Source organism: Panulirus ornatus, chromosome 13, assembly GCF_036320965.1.
Source record: "Panulirus ornatus isolate Po-2019 chromosome 13, ASM3632096v1, whole genome shotgun sequence".
In the NCBI taxonomy this organism is placed as follows: domain Eukaryota; kingdom Metazoa; phylum Arthropoda; class Malacostraca; order Decapoda; family Palinuridae; genus Panulirus; species Panulirus ornatus.
In genome coordinates, this window is record NC_092236.1 from 9,015,504 (window position 1) to 9,037,559 (window position 22,056).

At 47.1% G+C, this 22,056-nt stretch overlaps 1 long non-coding RNA gene across 1 annotated transcript in view; it reads left to right on the forward strand.

Annotated features, from left to right (window-relative positions):
• LOC139752587 (uncharacterized) overlaps window positions 1–22,056 on the forward strand; it is an 822,887-nt gene that overhangs the window by 86,621 nt on the left and 714,210 nt on the right. The window contains exon 2 of the long non-coding RNA XR_011713539.1: window positions 21,598–21,734. This is a non-coding gene — a long non-coding RNA (uncharacterized lncRNA). The remainder of the gene's footprint in view (window positions 1–21,597; window positions 21,735–22,056) is intronic.

Here is a 22,056-nt window from a genome sequence, read left to right on the forward strand (position 1 = left end):
CAACACAGGCCAAGAAAGCCCTTCGAGGTACACTCGCTTAGGGTGACGGCCAGAATGTCAGGTGTGTATACCCTCTGGCTCTCCTCATTAAAGACCTCGCATTACTCGTGTCTCTCTGTTTATTCACCTGTGTGTGTGTGTGTGTGTGTGTGTGTGTGTGTGTGTGTGTGTGTGTTTCTCTATTCCAAAGAGACAAGGCTAGGCATTTTCTGTATTCTCTACACTTTTTTTTTTCAAGTATTTTGATCACCATCCACCATGGACCTCTTTTTTCTTTTCTTTTCATTTATTCCCTTTTCTACCTCCTTTGTTCGTCGTGGTGTTTCCCTTTCGTTGGATCAGATCACCTAACTTAACCAGCCTGACCTAACCTAATTTAACCTGGGTCCTCCATCAGCTTGTGCGCAACATATGCCGTATTCAAATCCTCTCTTTTTTTTCGTTTTTTCTTTGTTACTCTTCCACTTCTCTCACAACAGGTGTTCGGTAATGTCGTAAGGACTTACTTGTTTACTTGGGCAGACTTCCGTCATCTTGGGGTCAGTAATCCCATGAAATTCGCCAGTTCTAGTTTGAAAGACCCATAATATTGGCCATTTCTATTTCGATAATCCCCAAATATCGTTCGCCAAGTTCGCTCATACCCATCCGTCTGTGGTGGGTACGTCGCCCGTCCATCTGTGTGTGTGTGTGTGGGGGGGGGGAGTCATCCGTCCATTTGTAGGGGGGGTACGTCATCCGTCCATTTGTGAGGGGTACGTCACCCGTTCGTCTTTGGTGGGTACGGCCCTCCCCCACCTCCATCTGTGGTGAGTACGGCCCTCCTGCATCTGTGGTGGGTACGGCCCTCCTCCATCTGTGGTGGGTACGGCCTTCCTCCATCTGTGGTGGGTACGGCCCTCCGTCCATCTGTCAGTGTTGCTGGGAGGTGCGGTCGGGGTAACCTCCCCATGGGCACTGCTGGGTGCCGCTCCCTCTAAATATAGTCAGGGTACTCATCATCCCTCCACTGATGCCATGAACCCAGCAACAACGTCTGCACATCCCCAGTCTTGACACAAACTCAAATTCATGCTCCATACTCGTGATTTGAACTGAAAACACCACTGATACGACCCACTGTAAAGACAAGATCACAATTGACAAATATACATTGAAATAATGGGGTGTTTAGAGGAATGGGAAATTCATTTGGCGAGAGAAAGAGTTTAGCTGGGTGTCTGGTAACACTGTCCCTCCCAGCGAGCCCTGACACTTGTTTACATCCATCGAGGCGGTCCGGCATCCGCGAGCGTCCTTATTTACACCACTGCTATCATTCTTTCACTTCCACCACCACCTTTGTTGACACGCACTAAATCTTCCTTCCATATCCACTCCCAACGCCCATGGCAGCCTGTAAATCTCTCTTATGCACTGAACTGTGGCTTGCTGTGAGGAACAGTTGGTTTGTTGTCATAATAGCGAATCACTCGTTCACACTTCTCTCAGGTTAAGTTGTTGCGACCGGTTGGGTCGTTTGCTCACATCCGCGTCTTTTTTTGTCTCGTAGCTCAGTCGGGAGCGCTAACCTGTAGGTTTCTTTATTAGTTTAGTGGTCGTCTCATCGCCTTTTCCCGCCTGAGGGAAACAGCGCCCCTCCCTCTGCTCCTTCTCATCGAAAGTAATGATATAGAGAAGGGTATCAGACCCGCTGTTCCTCTGCCTCTCTTTTTAGCCACCTTCCTCGACATCGCAGGAGATCCGTGGATAGCATCTTCCCTTCCCTGTCTCATATCCAGAACACCAAAAACAAGATCTCTCTCGGTGTAACTTTAGCCTCCAAGTCGTTGACCCACGCGAGAAAACGCTGGTCAGCGGATCCCCGTACATCATTAATCTTCAGGAAAAAAAACAGCTGAGCAGAAAATTGATTAATGCTGTTTTAAAAACCCTTCTATTAACCACTGAGACAAAGGCCGGTATATAATGAACCGTTCCGCGGCGGTCCTCCAATTACAAAGTAACTTCCGTAGCGCATTTTCATTGCATCCGTGTTGTCATTTTTCTCCCCGAAAACATTGGGGGGGTAATATGTAGCGAGGCCAGGAGGTCGTGGATCCCATCTTCTCTTCCCGTGGGACATATTTTGCAGAACGTGGCAAGCCTTCATTTTTGACAATACCACGACAGTAACAATATGGCGTACATGTGTTACAGATAGTGCGTGTTCTCTCTCCCGCGGAAGTTCTTTTGTATTAGCTACACTTCTTTCTCTCCTCCGGAGTCATAAGCTTCATTAACCCCTGCATCACGAGGGAAAGATCAAGAACGCAGTGGAACGCCTGCAGGGAGGCAGCAGGTGTGTGTGCTGTGTGTGTGTGTGTGATTGGAATTGGGCTGTCAAAACTCATCGATGAGTGGCGACACGAGCATTTGCTCGAGAAATAAAGCTGTTATGATCTTTGATCTCTCCTCTCATCTGCATATGCAATGCAGATGGAGAAATATAGATATGGATCTGCTTATATTAATGGAAGAGGAGTTACAGCGTGATTGATGAAGGCGTGTACTTAAGGTTGAATGGATGTGTAGCGACTGATTGATGAAGGCATGTACTTAACGTTGAATGGATGTGTAGCGACTGATTGTCAGACTCATGGTTCCAATATTTTCAGAGGATAAGTTCAAGGGTCAGGCCTTCGCACCCAAAGGGTCATGCCGTTGTCCTCAAGGGCCATGCCTTCGTGCTCAAGGGCCTAAGAGGCAACCAGACGTAGACGTATACAAAAAAAAAAATTAACACAACTCAGAGTTACTTCATTCAGTCCATTGCAAGGTGGTTTTGATCTTATTGTCTAACAACGTGCTTAGAACCTCTAGATCTAGCCAAAACCTCAGATGCATTCACACCATCAGAACAGGATCATAGGAGCTCTGTGGGGAAGCATTAGGAACTTTGACTTTCCATAATGAACGGCTCACAGTCTCCTGCTGCATCCTATTTTCGGCCCTGAGATAGGTATGTGCTTCTCATAGTAGAACTACAGAGATATATAACAAAACAAAACAAAAAAAGCTTCCCTTTGAGGGTCAAAGGCACGATTATCAAGACTGACAGATGATTTAGATGGATGTATAGACAGGGAGACAGTAATAAAGGAAGACGAAAGATACAGACGAACTGTCACGTGCAGATGATAGACAGATTTGAGGACAGAGACGGGGGATACACACACACACACACACACACACACACACACACACACACACACACACACAGGTGAGCTAGGAGGAGGACCAGCGTAGCAACTTCGCCCAAATAAAAACCATTCGTCAAACAGCTATTCTGAGCGAGCGTGGTCCGGCCTAGGTCCACCCAGGGTCATACAACCCAGATTCGCCCAACAAGGGTGTTCACCCCAGCCCCATACAGAGTTTTATGACCTAGGTCCGTCCACCAAGGGTCGTTCACCCCACCTCCATTCAGGGTTTCACGACCTCGGTCCACCCAGGGTCGTAGAACCCAGGGTCGTTTACCCCCTCCCCCATTCAGGGTTTTATGACCTCCGTCCACTCAGGGTCGTAGAACCCAGAGTCGTTTACCCCTACCCCATTCAGGGTTTTTTGACCTCGGTCCACCCAGGGTCGTAGAACCCAGGGTCGATTACCCTTCCTCCATTCAGGGTTTTGTGACCTCCGTCCACCCAGGGTCGTATAATCCAGGTCGGGCCGGGTCGCACGACCCAGTTCTGCCCTTGATCATACGTCCCCCGGTCCACCACCCAGGGTCTTATAGCCTAGGTCGGTCCAGGGTCGTACACGGACGTCGCTAGTACTTCTGTTTGGTCTACCTGGCCCAGGTGTTTTCTCGTCTGGTTGAGATGGTGTTTGTTATTAAAGGTGGTAAATGGTGGTGGTGATAATGGTGAAGAGAATGGTGGTGGGGTTGGTGATAATGGTGACGTAAATGGTGGAGATGGTCATACTAGTGACGAGAACGATGGTAATGGTGGTGGTGATGATGGAGACGAGGATGGTGGTGGTGGTGGTGGTGATGATGGAGACGAGGATGGTGGTGGTGGTGGTGATGATGGAGACGAGGATGGTGGTGGTGGTGGTGTTGGTGCTGAGTGTCTGCCTGGCAGGTGCCAAGGGAACTGTCAAGACCGTGTCCTCCTGCCTGAGGTGTTCGCTCTGTACTGTCATCTCTTGCCTCGCTGTCCTTGGCGAGTTTACGGCAGGAGGGGGTTGGTTGGACGCGTACCTAAATATGTTTGCGGATGATGCCAAGGTCATGAGGGAAGTGTAAAAGTAAAGAGGCTTGTATCTGACGAGACCCCAAGCTAAGGCAAAGTATTGGAGATGAGACACATTGAAACACGGGCTTCGATGCGAGTGTGATGTGGCTGGAAAATATGATGTAGTCTGTGTGTGTGTGACGGGGGATTTGAGAGTCGACATTGTTACCTAACCCGTCTACCCTTGGACAACGGAAAAGGTGACATACTATCAGCTTGCAGGTATTGGAAGAGCATTCAGATGGATATGGAAATAGTCGACAACACGTCCAGTATGAGGCCAAAACGAGAATATGCTACCCAGATTTGGTCATCGCGCCAAGCGAAGCACGAAGAGCTAACAGAGAAGGTCTAACTAGAGGAGGGTGACAAAGATGGTGCAGAGAACTGAGAAAGCTGCGTTACAGTGATAGGTTAGAGGTCATAAATTTGTGCGCCGTGAGAGAGAGAGGAGAACAAGGGGTGATTTGATCACAAAAACCCTACAACCTATTAGGTGAATGAGCCAGGGAGAATGAGTAAGGCATTCGCAGCAAGCCCCCGGCAGCAGATGGGGGTCCGAGGCCGCGTGCCCTGAGGAATGAGTGAGGAATTCGCAAGACGCCCCGGGAGACGTGGGTGGGAGGCCGCGTGTACCCAGCGGGGGATGAGCATCTCACGGGATCGGACACACATGGGTGACGCGCTGGCAGACACAGGTGAGATTTGACGGTGGCGTTGAATTTGCGCGGGAGAGGACGTGGACCGACCCACCCTCTCTCTCTCTCTCTCTCTCTCTCTCTCTCTCTCTCTCTCTCTCTCTCTCTCTCTCTCTCTCAGCCGCAGCACCAGTTGCCTGCCTGTGTCACGCGGCCCGCTCGCTCGCTCGCTCCCCTTTGCCCTCCCCTCCGGTGTCGTGGCTCTGGCTCCTCCGAGACTCTGCTGTCAACACAGTCGTGGCCAAATTGCTCATTATCCAGAGCCTTGTGCAGTTATTTGTTTCGAGTTTTTTTTTTTTTTTTCTAAATGGTGAACCTTTGTCTGGTGATGTGACTTTCGCGATATCTAAGTGATGATATAGGGGTAACGTTAATATATATATATATATATATATATATATATATATATATATATATATATATATATATATATATATATATATATATATATATATATATCTTTCTTTCATACTATTCGCCATTTCCCGCGTTAGCGAGGTAGCGTTAAGAACAGAGGACTGGGCCTTTGAGGGAATATCCTCATCTGGCCCCCTTCTCTGTTCCTTCTTTTGGGAAAAAAAAGACAAAAAAACAAGAGGGGAGGATTTCCAGCCCCCCGCTCCCTTCCCTTTTAGTCGCCTTCTACGACACGCAGGGAATACGTGGGAAGTATTCTTTCTCCCCTATCCCCAGGGATAATATATATATATATATATATATATATATATATATATATATATATATATATATATATATATATACATATATATATATATATATATATATATATATATATATATATATATATATATGCTAGACCATTATTATTAGTTCTGAAACTGGGTTTAATTTCCTGCACCATCATGAAAACTATTATTTCCTTACCTAATTACAAATTTTTGAATTTATCATTTCTTTTTCATCCTGCCCTCCTATCCTCCTTCCCCTGGATACTCGAGACTCCTTCCCACCTTTCCTCTTCCTTTACCCTCCTCCCTAGCGCTCCCTACCTCCTCCCTCAACATAGGTATGTCACCCGTCGCGCACCGCTGAACACTGCGTCTGAATATATAATTCATATTCTCCATAGATCATGAGCTCTCTCTCTCTCTCTCTCTCTCTCTCTCTCTCTCTCTCTCTCTCTCTCTCTCTCTCTCTCTCTCTCTCCTCCCTACCTCACCCCATTCATTAATCTCTCCTTTTTTTTTTTCCCCCCTTCCACCCTAGAGTCTCTCCCCAGTAGGAGGAAGTCACTCTCGAGTACCCTCCCCTTCTGAGTTCCTCCTCCTCCTCCCCCGTCGCCGCCTGCCTTTCCCCACCTCTCTAGTGACGTCACAGATAGATTGGGGGGGGGGGGTAGTAAATTATGGGGGAATGGGGCAGTCAAGATGGCCTAGAGAGAGAGAGAGAGAGAGAGAGAGAGAGAGAGAGAGAGAGAGAGAGAGAGAGAGAGAGAGAGAGGGGAGACTCCTGAAGGCGTGGTAGTGGCAGGAGCGAGGAGGATCAAGCGTGAAGAGCGGGAGACAAGAGACCACCCAGACAGAGGGAGGAGCGGGTCGCCATCCGTCACAAGGTACACCACTGTGACGATGGTGACGCATTACTACCCAGGGGCACCGAGGGAGGGAGGCAGACGGGGGTAAGGAAAAGGAAAGAGGGAGAGGGAGATTTAGGAGAACCAGGAGGAGAGAGGGAGAGACGTGGCGAGAGTGAGGTATGAGAAGCTGGTGAGGTATGAGAAGCTGGAGTAAATTAGGGAGGAGAGGAAGACGAGGAGGAGATAAAGAATAACAGGACGAGAGAAGGAGAAATTGAATAAAGGTAGAGAAATGAATAAAGATAGGGAATATGAGTAAATGGATAAAGATAGAGAATGAGTAAATGAATAAAGGTAGAGTTATGAATAAAGATAGAGAATATGAGTAAATGGATAAATATAGAGAATATGAGTGAATGGATAAAGATGGAGAATATGAGTGAATGGATAAAGATAGAGAATATGAGTAAATGAATAAAGATAGAGAATGAGTAAATGGATAAAGATAGGTTAGAGAATATGAGTAATTCTAAGCGAATGGATGATCCTTAGTTTACCAAATGGTACCGAACAGAGGCGACGCAAAACGGGATAAAAATGAATAACATAAAATCACTAGACAGGAGAAGAAATACGTAGATAGACGAAAAGAACTGGAGGAAACATAATGGTTTTATGGTCTCGAAAACAACTGACGTCTTACTGTGTTTCTTTTATCAAGTAGCCTACGCTTGGGGCTCCTCATGTGTCCAGATAGATAATCTTTCCTCAGTCATGTTGTTTAGTGCTGAGTATATAAGCTTAAGGGCAGGAGCTTGACTGATACAACCAGGACAAGGTCTGGTTCGGTCTTTTCCCTCCCACTAAGTATACTGCAGTATTTGTGACACTAAGTCATCCTGCATTTTACTGAGGTTTGGGAGTCTCTGTTGCTCATAAGCATTTGTACCAAGATATGTAACTCCGCACATACAGACGCTCTCTTATATATATATGTGTAATTCATATATGCTGGTAACAAGGAGAAATGAGACACGACTAATCCCAGAGCACGTTTGTGTTATTGCATCGTTAGTGTAGACACACTCATACCTGTATCTCCCGTGACGAGGTATTTACACAAAAGTGCACGTGGGACTTGATAGTGTTTCATTTTTCCTCAATATTATCAGTAAATACTAGATCACGCGCATCACTCTGGCCTTGTGCGATATATATAAACACACACACACACACACACACACACACACACACACACACACACACACACACACACACATATATACATACAAGGGTGTTGGTGGAAAGGCCAGGCGAGGCTCAGCACAGTGGATGTCCCTGTGAGCCAAGACTTCTAGAGTAAGGAAAGAGGAGTGCCTACCTTTCCTACGAGTACCAACGAACACGATGTGGCCATGATGGCAGGGAGAGAGAGAGAGAGAGAGAGAGAGAGAGAGAGGAGAGAGAGAGAGAGGAGAGAGAGAGAGAGAGGAGAGAGAGAGAGAGGGGAGACTCCTGAAGGCGTGGTAGTGGCAGGAGCGAGGAGGATCAAGCGTGAAGAGCGGGAGACAAGAGACCACCCAGACAGAGGGAGGAGCGGGTCGCCATCCGTCACAAGGTACACCACTGTGACGATGGTGACGCATTACTACCCAGGGGCACCGAGGGAGGGAGGCAGACGGGGGTAAGGAAAAGGAAAGAGGGAGAGGGAGATTTAGGAGAACCAGGAGGAGAGAGGGAGAGACGTGGCGAGAGTGAGGTATGAGAAGCTGGTGAGGTATGAGAAGCTGGAGTAAATTAGGGAGGAGAGGAAGACGAGGAGGAGATAAAGAATAACAGGACGAGAGAAGGAGAAATTGAATAAAGGTAGAGAAATGAATAAAGATAGGGAATATGAGTAAATGAATAAAGATAGGGAATATGAGTAAATGGATAAAGATAGAGAATATGAGTAAATGAATAAAGGTAGAGTTATGAATAAAGATAGAGAATATGAGTAAATGAATAAAGGTAGAGTTATGAATAAAGATGGAGAATAAGAGTAAATGGATAAAGGTAGAGAATATGAGTAAATGAATAAAGGTAGAGTTATGAATAAATATAGAGAATATGAGTAAATGGATAAAGATGGAGAATATGAGTAAATGGATAAAGGTAGAGAATATGAGTAAATGAGTAAAGGTCGAGAATATGAGTAAATGAGTAATGATAGGTTAGAGAATATGAGTCAGGTAGAGAGAAATTCTAAGCAAATGGATGATAATTAGTTTACCAAAAGGTACTGAACAGGGACGACGCAAAACAGGATAAAAATGAATAACATAAAATCAATAGACAGGAGAAGAAATACGTAGATAGACGAAAAGAACTGGAGGAAACATAATGGTTTTATGGTCTCGAAAGCAACTGACGTCTTACTGTGTTTCTTTTATCAAGTAACCTACGCTTGGGGCTCCTCATGTGTCCAGATAGATAATCTTTCCTCAGTCATGTTGTTTAGTGCTGAGTATATAAGCTTAAGGGCAGGAGCTTGACTGATACAACCAGAACAAGGTCTGGTTCGGTCTTTTCCCTCCCACTAAGTATACTGCAGTATTTGTGACACTAAGTCATCCTGCATTTTACTGAGGTTTGGGAGTCTCTGTTGCTCATAAGCATTTGTACCAAGATATGTAACTACGCACCTACAGACGCTCTCTTATATATATATGTGTAATTCATATATGCTGGTAACAAGGAGAAATGAGACACGACTAATCCCAGAGCACGTTTGTGTTATTACATCGTTAGTGTAGACACACTCATACCTGTATCTCCTGTGACTAGGTATTTACACAAAAGTGCACGTGGGACTTGATAGTGTTTCATTTTTCCTATTATCAGTAAATACTAGATCACGCGCATCACTCTGGCCTTGTGCGATATATATAAACACACACACACACACACACACACACACACACACACACACACACACACACACATATATACATACAAGGGTGTTGGTGGAAAGGCCAGGCGAGGCTCGGCACAGTGGATGTCCCTGTGAGCCAAGACTTCTAGAGTAAGGGAAGAGGAGTGCCTACCTTTCCTACGAGTACCAACGAACACGATGTGGCCATGATGGCAGGGAGAGAGAGAGAGAGAGAGAGAGAGAGAGAGAGAGAGAGAGAGAGAGAGAGAGAGAGAGAGAGAGAGAGAGCTGGAACTCATTACGTACAGCACAGCTTGGAGGCGAGGCGAACACTCAAGTGTTCGACAACCGTGTATGAAGAAGAAGAAGAACTTGTCGTCGTACCTCACACCCCGGAACCTCTGTGTCCTTCTAATACTTTCTTAAGCATTTGAATCCCCACATACAGTCGATCGCGCGATCAGATCGGCGATGTGAATCCTTTCTCCCCATCTGACCCAGATTCATCCAATGTGGACGTGTGCGACAAGGAAGTAATCGGTTCATTGGTGCCTTCATTATGACGAAGTCTACACCGTCACGCGTGATTTGTATAGGTCAGTGATTGGTGCAGTGACGAGGCAGTGTCTGTCGCTGTACACACACCGGGTCTTGCCAGCTTTGTGCTTTCGTCATTCATCTTGCAAAATAGCTCGGGGGGAAAAGTCATTAGTAGCCCGCACGTAATTCACTCGTCTGTGCCATTATGCAAAAATACGAATCATTTCTGGGGATCATATTAATTCATTCCATTATGCTGTTACGCAAAAAACACAGAGTCATTTGTCGGGTGTATCATCCGTTGAATATGAATATATGAAAACGTTTTATTTCTTTACATGAACTATATTTTTTTTTTTCAGTGTCTTGAATTCGCGTGAGGTTTGTGGAGCGAATGGCATAACTGTCATTACTCACACTGAGGTCGAGGTAGAAGCCTCGGCGCCCCGAGTCTCGTGTCTTTTGAGTGTGTGTGTGTCTGGAAGTGCGACGCTGTGTTGACACGCGAGATCTCCCCTCCCCCTCCTAGTGTTGCGCTGTGCCATAGCCTCACGCTGTGCCAGGCCTTGTGCTCAATTTACACACTTCCATTGTTCCACTGTGTTCTCATCCGTCCCGCCTTACTAGACTCGTGCACCCTCCCCTATCCCGTTCATCCGCCTTCCTCATCCATATCCATCCACCTTTGCCTACCACTTTCATCCGACTTCTTCAACCATATTCGTCTACCTTACCCTACCACAATCGTTCACCCTCTCCTACCTGCTCATTAAAGTCATCCTCTTCTACCTCATTCACCCATCTTTCCCTCACCCATTCACCCACCCGACGATGTTACTACGTCCATCCGTTGCCTAACCCATCCACGCTCCCTCACCACTCCTCCACTAAGCCCCACCACGTATCCATCATCTTTCCCAATCCCAACTATCCACGCTCACCACACCCATGCAATTAACGTTAAAACACACATACACACACACACACACACACACACACACACACACACAACACACACACACACACACACACACATATATACATACAAGGGTGTTGGTGGAAAGGCCAGGCGAGGCTCAGCACAGTGGATGTCCTGTGAGCCAAGACTTCTAGAGTAAGGAAAGAGGAGTGCCTACCTTTCCTACGAGTACCAACGAACACGATGTGGCCATGATGGCAGGGAGAGAGAGAGAGAGGAGAGAGAGAGAGAGAGAGATGAGAGAGAGAGAGAGATGAGAGAGAGAGAGATGAGAGAGAGAGAGAGAGAGCTGGAACTCATTACGTAAAGCACAGCTTGGAGGCGAGGCGAACATTCAAGTGTTCGACAACCGTGTATGAAGAAGAAGAAGAACTTGTCGTCGTACCTCACACCCCGGAACCTCTGTGTCCTTCTAATACTTTCTTAAGCATTTGAATCCCCACATACAGTCGATCGCGCGATCAGATCGGCGATGTGAATCCTTTCTCCCCATCTGACCCAGATTCATCCAATGTGGACGTGTGCGACAAGGAAGTAATCGGTTCATTGGTGCCTTCATTATGACGAAGTCTACACCGTCACGCGTGATTTGTATAGGTCAGTGATTGGTGCAGTGACGAGGCAGTGTCTGTCGCTGTACACACACCGGGTCTTGCCAGCTTTTGTGCTTTCGTCATTCATCTTGCAAAATAGCCCGGGGGGGAAAAGTCATTATTAGCCCGCACGTAATTCACTCGTCTGTGCCATTATGCAAAAATACGAATCATTTCTGGGGATCATATTAATTCATTCCATTATGCTGTTACGCAAAAAACACAGAGTCATTTGTCGGGTGTATCATCCGTTGAATATGAATATATGAAAACGTTTTATTTCTTTACATGAACTATATTTTTTTTTTTCAGTGTCTTGAATTCGCGTGAGGTTTGTGGAGCGAATGGCATAACTGTCATTACTCACACTGAGGTCGAGGTAGAAGCCTCGGCGCCCCGAGTCTCGTGTCTTTTGAGTGTGTGTGTGTCTGGAAGTGCGACACTGTGTTGACACGCGAGATCTCCCCTCCCCCTCCTAGTGTTGCGCTGTGCCATAGCCTCACGCTGTGCCAGGCCTTGTGCTCAATTTACACACTTCCATTGTTCCACTGTGTTCTCATCCGTCCCGCCTTACTAGACTCGTGCACCCTCCCCTATCCCGTTCATCCACCTTCCTCATCCATATCCATCCACCTTTGCCTACCACTTTCATCCGACTTCTTCAACCATATTCGTCTACCTTACCGTACCACAATCGTTCACCCTCTCCTACCTGCTCATTAAAGTCATCCTCTTCTACCTCATTCACCCATCTTTCCCTCACCCATTCACCCACCCGACGATGTTACTACGTCCATCCACCATCCGTTGCCTAACCCATCCACGCTCCCTCACCACTCCTCCACTAAGCCCCACCACGTATCCATCATCTTTCCCAATCCCAACTATCCACGCTCACCACACCCATGCAATTAACGTTAAAACACACAACACACACACACACACACACACACACACACACACACACACACACACCATTAACTCCCCAGCACCCTCAAGCGTCTTGTCCTTCCGTTGGTCGGTAACCGTGTCTTAAAGCAATCAGGAGATATCTAATTAAACTCGCCATCAGTCACAGCTAATAACCAGCGCAACTAGCGGCCCGGGGCGCTAATGAGGGGCTGGGAGTAGCGCCACCTTCTCCCTGGGTGCAGGCTTGCTTGTAATGGCGGTTTTGTGTCGTGAGTGGCCCACAAGCACATCCCCTGTGCTTGTTGTGCCTAAGGCTTGGGGGGGGGGGGAAGAGAGCGAAGCCATAGAAAACGAGGGGTTCGGTCGTCAAGCAGAGCATAATGGTCGTATCACGGGGTTGTGGCACAGGGGCTTATCCAATCATGGCGGGAGTCGACATCCTCGTTAACGAGGCGGAGGGTGTTGTGTTACACCCCACCATGAGGTGCACAGCCCTGGTTGGTGAGGGGGGAGGGCACGAGAGGAGGGGGGAGGTATGGGGGGAACGGGCGGCGCCTGGTATATCAGAAGATCAGGGTGTAGTCTTTCAGGGGAAGGGCACCTGGTGTATCCGGAAGAGGGTGGGGTCAGGTGTAGTCTGTCTGAGGTAGGGGATCTGGTGTATGGGGGGGGGTCAGGTGTAGTCTCTCTGGGGTAGGGGATCTGGTGTATCAGCGGGGGGGGGGGTGTCAGGTGTAGTCTCTCTGGGGTAGGGGGACCTGGTTTATTAGTGGGGTCAGGTGTAGCCTCTCTGGGGTAGGGGGATCTGGTGTATCAGCAGGGAGGGTGTCAGGTGTAGCCTCTCTGAGGTAGGGGATCTGGTGTATCAGGGGGTTCAGGTGTAGCCTCTCTGGGGTAGGGGATCTGGTGTATCAGCAGGGAGGGTGTCAGGTGTAGTCTCTCTGAGGTAGGGGGATCTGGTGTATCAGGGGGGTTCATGTGTAGCCTCTCTGAGGTAGGGATCTGGTGTATCAGCGGGGAGGGGGGCGGGTGTCAGGTGTAGCCTCTCTGGGGTAGGGGATCTGGTGTATCAGCAGGGAGGATCAGGTGTAGCCTCTCTAGGGATAGGGGGATCTGGTGTATCAGGGGGGATCAGGTGTAGCCTCTCTGGGGTAGGGGGATCTGGTGTATCAGCGGGGAGGAGGGGGGTGTCAGGTGTAGTTTCTGGGGTAGGGGGACCTGGTGTACCAAGTACGAGTATATATATACTGGCATGTTCCTACTCTTTGGAGTTTGAATATACCTAAATATATACATATGAATATACAACACAAGGCAGAAATATAACCACTTTGAAGCACACACACACACACACACACACACACACACACACACACACACACACACACATCAAACAGAGCCAGGGATCAAATGCAGGAATGGGTTACCGCTTATTGCTCATCACTTCCCCGTCAACATGGGCCGTGCTGGCTGGCTGGCCTAGCCACCAGCAACGTCTCCCTGCAATTTATGGATGGTACATGTTCCTTAATTACCTCTGCCAAGAACCAGAGAGTGTGTGTGTGTGTGTGTGTGTGTGTGTGTGTGTGTGCGCCCTGGTGAGTCAGAGAGAGAGAGAGAGAGAGAGAGAGAGAGAGAGAGAGAGAGAGAGAGAGAGAGAGAGAGAGAGAAACACAAGCCATCCTCTGTGAAACTGGCGGTGTGGAGTCGAGTGAGTAATAGCCTTTAACGAAAAGACTCCCAGAGACTCGGTAACCCCGAGACTATGTATGGGAGGAGGTCGTGAATTCCTCATACGAACCAGATCACAGAAACGAAGGTATTTCGCCAAAATGACGAATACATCATAACATTATGTTCACACACACACACACACACACACACACACACACACACACACACAGCCATGACTTGAAAACATCCTTACGTACGGAAATCTGATATACCTAATAATAACAGTACGACCTAACGAATCGTGTATAATTACTCCTCGCACTGAATTAGTGGCGTGGACAAAATCGGCAGTGCGTAAGACCTTAATTCTCATCCGAAAATTGCGCTCGACGAGGGCAAACAGATTACGAAACTAGACGAGAATGTAAAGTCATAACGAAGGCTATTACAGATTATCACGCAAACTCATCCCGCACACAGATAACATGCAGATAAAGGCAACATTGCAGATGGCTGTCTGCGGGACACCAGTTGGCTGTGTGGTGACGCGGGGGGGGGGATGATGGGGTCTTGCATGAGCTGATGCCATGTGTCTCGTAGCGATGGTGGGCCCTGGGCCTGCCTCACTCACGTCTGCGGGGAGGCAGCAGCAACAGTAGTGGGGTACCGAGGTAGAGAGAGAGAGAGAGAGAGAGAGAGAGAGAGAGAGAGAGAGAGAGAGAGAGAGAGAGATGGATATGTCGATGAGATGAAGAAACGGTTGTGTGGATGGAAGGACAAATGGGTAGACAGACATGCGGCATGCATGGACTAGTACAGAGAGAGAGAGAGAGAGAGAGAGAGAGAGAGAGAGAGAGTTGGGATGAAAAGACGTGACGTGGGTGACTCTGTGGGCACCTTCTGTAGGCTAAATGAGATGCTGCCCAACGTGTAAAGGCCTATCTACCTCACCTCCCCCCAGGATATATTTCTTGGGTGGGGGACGAATAATCGAAAGTCTTAAACGTATTTTCAAAACGTGCAGTAGGCACTCTGTGATCCGCAGGTGACAGCAAAGATAGAAGTACTAACTTGGTCTCTCCCTGAAAGTCCCTTAGATTTTGGGAGACGTTTTCTGAGGAGAGTTGTCGATGTTGAGGAGGGGGTCCTTAATCTTGTTTTTTCCCAAGGTGAAGAACTGTGATGAAACTGGCTGTTAGTGAGAACGAACCGTTGAAGATGAAAACGGCAAGATTCTCTGCTCAGCAGAATAGCGAGGCTGTCCGGAGCATAATTTTCGAGCCCGCAAAGCTTTGCTGAGGGAATGGCCTCCCAGTATATCTTTGTTTCTCGGTAAGATACATTTGAAGTTTCTACGGTCAAGAAAACCGACTCTATTTTTTTTTCCCTCCCCTTCTTGTCATCGACAACGCGATGGGTTTCCAAGAAGTGCCGCTTCTTCGCGTCAGTAGCGTCCTCTCCTTAAGGGCCTCCGTGGTGTAGTGGTTAGCACCTCTGACCATAAATTGGTACGGGCGGGCCCGCAATAGGTTCGGACCCTTGGCGTGGCAGTCGGCTCACACCCAACCCAAGCGTTCACCCTCCCTGCCGGACTGGTTGAGAAATGGGTACCTGGCTTGTGGTGGGATGAGTGTATGCATACATACATAGGAGTAAAGACACGTATATACAAACGTTAAAGGTATGGGTAAACACGAGCTTAGAATTCTTCCCACGTAACTCACACACACACACACACACACACACACACACACACACACACATAGTAACCACTTACGGCGTCGTCCATCCTCAAACAACCAAGGTTGTTATTCTCGACAGATCCATCCAAATAGCCTGTGTCGTCCTCCCCCACCTCAACCATCTGTATGAGTTATTACCGCTTTTCCCAGGTGGTAACAGCCCCGTTATCTTCCCTGCCGCTCGGGGGTTTTGCACCATGGAAGATATACCATCGACCTCATGGGATGAGCCAAGAGCCTCATCACAAGGAACACATTATGGATAATATCGCAGTCTAACCTTGGTGAACGGGTGTTGTGTTTGATGTCTCAATGTGAGTGCAACCCATTTGTTTAGCGTCGTAGTTCTTGAGTGAGCACAGTGGGGAGATGTATGCGCTGGACGTCTCGTTTTGAATAATGCAGTAAGAGTTAACAGGAGCAGTGCTGTACACCTTGTAGTATTCCCTTTTGGTATATATATATATATATATATATATATATATATATATATATATGAGTGGTGTCGGATACCATATAGCCATCCTCCATGATATCCTATGTCAAAAGATGCATTAGCATTATCCACTGCACTGCACAACAGACATCCAGAGACGGTTAAAGTAGCTGAAGGAAACAGATGAATGTTGTGATATCTGGTAGCACAATTACACATATGAAAACAAAGAGGAAATACAACTCGTATGGTGTATGTATCGTTTATTTACATAACAAAAACAGGCATGTGTTTCAGGCTATGGAGAATAATAATTCTATGTCATGAGGAATCTGTTAATGACATATTGTAAGATACAACACCATAATCAAATAGCAAATTAATCGCCCTCAGATGACGTAGTAACAACAAATATACAACTCCAACGTCACTGAGTGGGATGGGTCAGTGGTTTCTCCTTGCCGGAAATCCTAGATCTTAAGTGATGATAATTTTCAAGTTCACATGTAGGCCAGCTGTAGTGCTAGTGGTCTGACAACACCAGCTGTATGGAGTGTTATGCATGACTCCACCAGCTGTGTATGGACGATTGACCTGACTCTCTCCCCCCAGGGTAGTAGACTTCCCCAGATCGTAGGTCATCAGATGACAAAGCCACCTGGATTTGAGACGACGAGGTGTCTAGGCTACTTGGCTCCTTCGTAACCAGAGGGGGTCATCTATCTAGATCTTAGGTTGCCCAGTTACTAGACCCCTTAAGGGCTAAATTACCAGGAGACCGAATTACATGGTCTAGTCAGTGGAGTAGTAGGTACTTACATGGCGACCTAATTCCGGCTGCTGGCTCACTGGGGAGTGCTTCACCGTGGCCTTAGGAACCAGGTGGTCCCCTCATTAGGAACCCACTTGTGTTTCCAGTCGACGCTAAAGTCATCCATCATTGTCTCAAGCGCGTCTGTGGCGTGCAAAGAGCCGTGTTATATCTGGCATCACAAGACGCTCTCTCTCTCTCTCTCTCTCTCTCTCTCTCTCTCTCTCTCTCTCTCTCTCTCTCTCTCTCTCTCTCTCTCTCTCTCTCTCTCTCATGGGAGCACTCAACGATCTCGTTAACAGTGATGCTGAGCAATGATTTGTGTTTATCTTCTTTCCTGAGGTGCGTGTGTAATACCTGGCCTCGGTGAAATGCTGGTGTGTATGATGGTATAGTCCAGGACTCCAGACGAGGCCTTTTGAGTCTCGTCGGCAGGGGATGACACCGAGCACCGACTCCGAGCGTTGTAGTGTTGTCAGTGTTGGTGACGGAGTGGATTTGTGAGAATCTGTTTTTATATTTCATGATTGTGTGTGTGTGTGTGTGTGTGTGAGAGAGAGAGAGAGAGAGAGAGAGAGAGAGAGAGAGAGAGAGAGAGAGAGAGAGAGAGAGAGAGAGGATAGCGACCGTATTGTGTATGAACACCTAGACGAGCGAGGTAATGGCCACGGTGAAACAGTCCTTTTACCCCGACAGTTGCGTGAGCAGGTGAAGAGTCTATTATCCCCAGGACGGAGGACGGCCCTTTACCCATCACAAAACTCGGGAGGTGATCAAAACTTTAAAATTAAGGCCCCAGCGCCGGCAGAAAGTATTTAAGTCTAAGTTTCTGATCTTAATTCAATCTTGGTTCAGTCCTTAACTAACAAATAACCAACTTTGGACACTTTGATGTCGGCTGAGTGTTTTTTCGTCGAGTTCCAAAAAGAGGTTCGATAAAGCAATTAGTGATGGAAGGGACTAAGTAGCTGTTAGCTGCTTAGTAGCTTTATGAAATACTGCATCACATGTGACTCGCTGGACGACGAGGTAAATATGTAAAGGATGCATATGATAGCTTGGCCTGAGTTAACACATGGTCCAGTCATACAGCATGAAAAAAGAAGAGGAAAAAAAAAGAAATGAGTTCCATATTTAACTCGTTGCGAAAATGTGCTGAAAATGAATGACGTTCCGATTTCGCAACTCAGATGGAAAAGTCGGATGGAATGTCTCTCTCAACGCTTTGCAGCCGCTCACTCGCTGTTGCTTATCTCCGTTGCTGAATTTCATGGAAGCTTCACAGTTCAATGAGGCTACGTAGGTCTACATCACCCTGAACACCCCCTGTGCTGCCCGGACCTGGTCTGACCCGGTAATGACCTGTGACGAGAAATGCTCCTCCGCTTAACGGAACTTCCTCGTGTCCGTGCGCACAAGACGACACGAACGAGATGTAGAAAAGGGATGGTTATGTACAGAGTCTTCCTCCTCATCCTCCTCCTCCTCCTTCTCAACCCCCAGCATGAGGTCAGTGATGACGTCAGGGTCTTACACGCCACAGTCCCTTGCTTGTATCACCCCAAACCTCCCCTCTACACACACACACACACACACACACACACACACACACACACACCAGAAACGCTATGGACCCTCTGGGCAAAAATGAAAAATAAAAATTTCAGAAAAAAAAAGAAAACAGAAAAAACTGTATGTGGCAATAAGTAGGCACCCGAGGGTCCATAGAGATGTAATAGTATCTGAAACACACTACAATTCCATCATTACCGCAGTTGAAGGAGGGGGATGGATAGAAAACGTGCAGCGAATCTTAGAAGACGGAGGTAAAGGCGTGTGGTGTATGGTTGTTGAAGTGCTCGCGGTGGTTAGCTGGATAGACATTATTGGTGCTTTATTTATACCACACTGTACGTATGCTGTTGGTATGTGGGTGGTGATGCTGCGTGATGGCTGGGAAAGAACTAGATGACAGAAGGATAAGAAATGACATAACCGCACGATATCTATAGAGAGAACTTGGTCCCTTTTTTCCCCAGAGTTTTCCTGCAGCCCAAGGCTGCGCTCCCTCCAGTAGCAGGGATGTGAACTCCTTTGGTGTGAAGATTTCTTTGACGAGATTCTACTGCCGAAGATACAGTCTGGACAAAAGTGACCTGTCATTTGAAGTGGTGAATGGCGTCATAGCTACGTCTCTTCTTCGTATATCAACTGACGGTTACATTTCTTTCTTGTATCTTCCCTGATGATGTGATCATTACACGAAAGTGCGCTTGGGAACTTATCGTGCTTCATTTCCCCGTGGATTAGAAGGACTATAATATATATATATATATATTATATATATATATATAATATATATATATATATTATATATATATATATCGGGAAGTTTATTCTGATCTAGTAAAGTTCATTCCTCCCTTCGGATATAAGTGAATGTCATCTGACTTTTCACAGCCACTTTAGGAGGGCGATGGTGGGTGGCGGGTTACGAAGGGCGCCTGTATGGTGGTGGTAACCAGGCGTACAGATCATAGGGGGGGCAGATGTACTGGGGGCCGGGAGTCATGGGCGGACTGGCTACCCGCTGCGGTGCACCAGCTCGCCCTGGGACCACAGCCTGCCTGATGCAATCTCCTTCTCGTTAGTCTCATTATCATGGCATACAAGTTTTCCGTATTCCCGTGAGGATGTGGTTGACGACCGTTCCTAGATCTCGTTGCTTCTTTTTCCCTCATCCTCCTCCTCCTTCTCAACCCCCAGCATGAGGTCAGTGATGACGTCAGGGTCTTACACGCCACAGTCCCTTGCTTGTATCACCCCAAACCTCCCCTCTACACACACACACACACACACACACACACACACACACACACACCAGAAACGCTATGGACCCTCTGGGCAAAAATGAAAAATAAAAATTTCAGAAAAAAAAAGAAAACAGAAAAAACTGTATGTGGCAATAAGTAGGCACCCGAGGGTCCATAGAGATGTAATAGTATCTGAAACACACTACAATTCCATCATTACCGCAGTTGAAGGAAGGGGATGGATAGAAAACGTGCAGCGAATCTTAGAAGACGGAGGTAAAGGCGTGTGGTGTATGGTTGTTGAAGTGCTCGCGGTGGTTAGCTGGATAGACATTCATTGGTGCTTTATTTATACCCACACTGTACGTATGCTGTTGGTATGTGGGTGGTGATGCTGCGTGATGGCTGGGAAAGAACTAGATGACAGAAGGATAAGAAATGACATAACCGCACGATATCTATAGAGAGAACTTGGTCCCTTTTTTCCCAGAGTTTTCCTGCAGCCCAAGGCTGCGCTCCCTCCAGTAGCAGGGATGTGAACTCCTTTGGTGTGAAGATTTCTTTGACGAGATTCTACTGCCGAAGATACAGTCTGGACAAAAGTGACCTGTCATTTGAAGTGGTGAATGGCGTCATAGCTACGTCTCTTCTTCGTATATCAACTGACGGTTACATTTCTTTCTTGTATCTTCCCTGATGATGTGATCATTACACGAAAGTGCGCTTGGGAACTTATCGTGCTTCATTTCCCCGTGGATTAGAAGGACTATATATATATATATATATATATATATATATATATATATATATATATATATATATATATATCGGGAAGTTATTCTGATCTAGTAAAGTTCATTCCTCCCTTCGGATATAAGTGAATGTCATCTGACTTTTCACAGCCACTTTAGGAGGGCGATGGTGGGTGGCGGGTACGAAGGGCGCCTGTATGGTGGTGGTAACCAGGCGTACAGATCATAGGGGGGGCAGATGTACTGGGGGCCGGGAGTCATGGGCGGACTGGCTACCCGCTGCGGTGCACCAGCCCGCCCTGGGACCACAGCCTGCCTGATGCAATCTCCTTCTCGTTAGTCTCATTATCATGGCATACAAGTTTTCCGTATTCCCGTGAGGATGTGGTTGACGACCGTTCCTAGATCTCGTTGCTTCTTTTTCCCCTCTAGTGACCTACATGGAGCTTCTCTCTCTCTCTCTCTCTCTCTCTCTCTCTCTCTCTCTCTCTCTCTCTCTCTCTCTCTCCCTCCCTAAAACTTAGAATTACCAAACTGTCGAATTTTCCTCTGAAAATCCACTGCAGTGCTCGATGGTGTGTTCAGTCACAGCAGAAGGTGAGGAGGAGAAACGTCCACCGCGGGAGGACCCTCGCGTCCGTTGCCCCTCCCGGATCCGCCAGCCTCCTCTCCTCCTCCTCTTACGTTGCACATTTCACCATCATTAATTTCTTCGATTTATTCAATTGTTTTTTTTCAGTATAAGTTTCTGGCCACATATACTCATATCCTGTGACTGTTTGTAATAGTATTTTGCATCAGCGTTTCAAAATGCTACGGAGAGACGTCTGTGATGTCTATCAGTTGATGCAGATTACAGTCCTCTGTAACATCATGATGTCACTTAGATGTAACGGAGAAATCTTTCCTGACACAGGCCGTCGTCTGCAGCTGGGCTCTGGAGAGTTACATAACGGATAAGCACAGCAACTATGCATGTCGGGAGGGTGAGCGGTTGACGTAAGAGAGAAGAAGACCTACGTCTTACTCAACAGTAAGAATAAACATTTTCAAGTGAGTGTTCAAGTTTATTTTTCTTTGTTGGATATTATTCACGTGTAGTTTTTAGACTTCGAGGAACATTTGGTAGAATTGTACTTCTTTCCCACTGGCAAATGATTTCATCCAAGAACACTCTCTCTCTTCGTCGAAGTAGACATAGACCAAACGTGTCAGTGGTCGGGTTGGGGAAGAGAACGTAGCAGGTACAGAAGCAAAGGTATATGTAAATATATACAGACACGTACGGTGACAGTCACGTACTGTGGCAGTAGACAGATGTTCGAACAAACACAGGCCGGGGAGAGACGCATTTCCTCGACGACGGAGGGTCGAG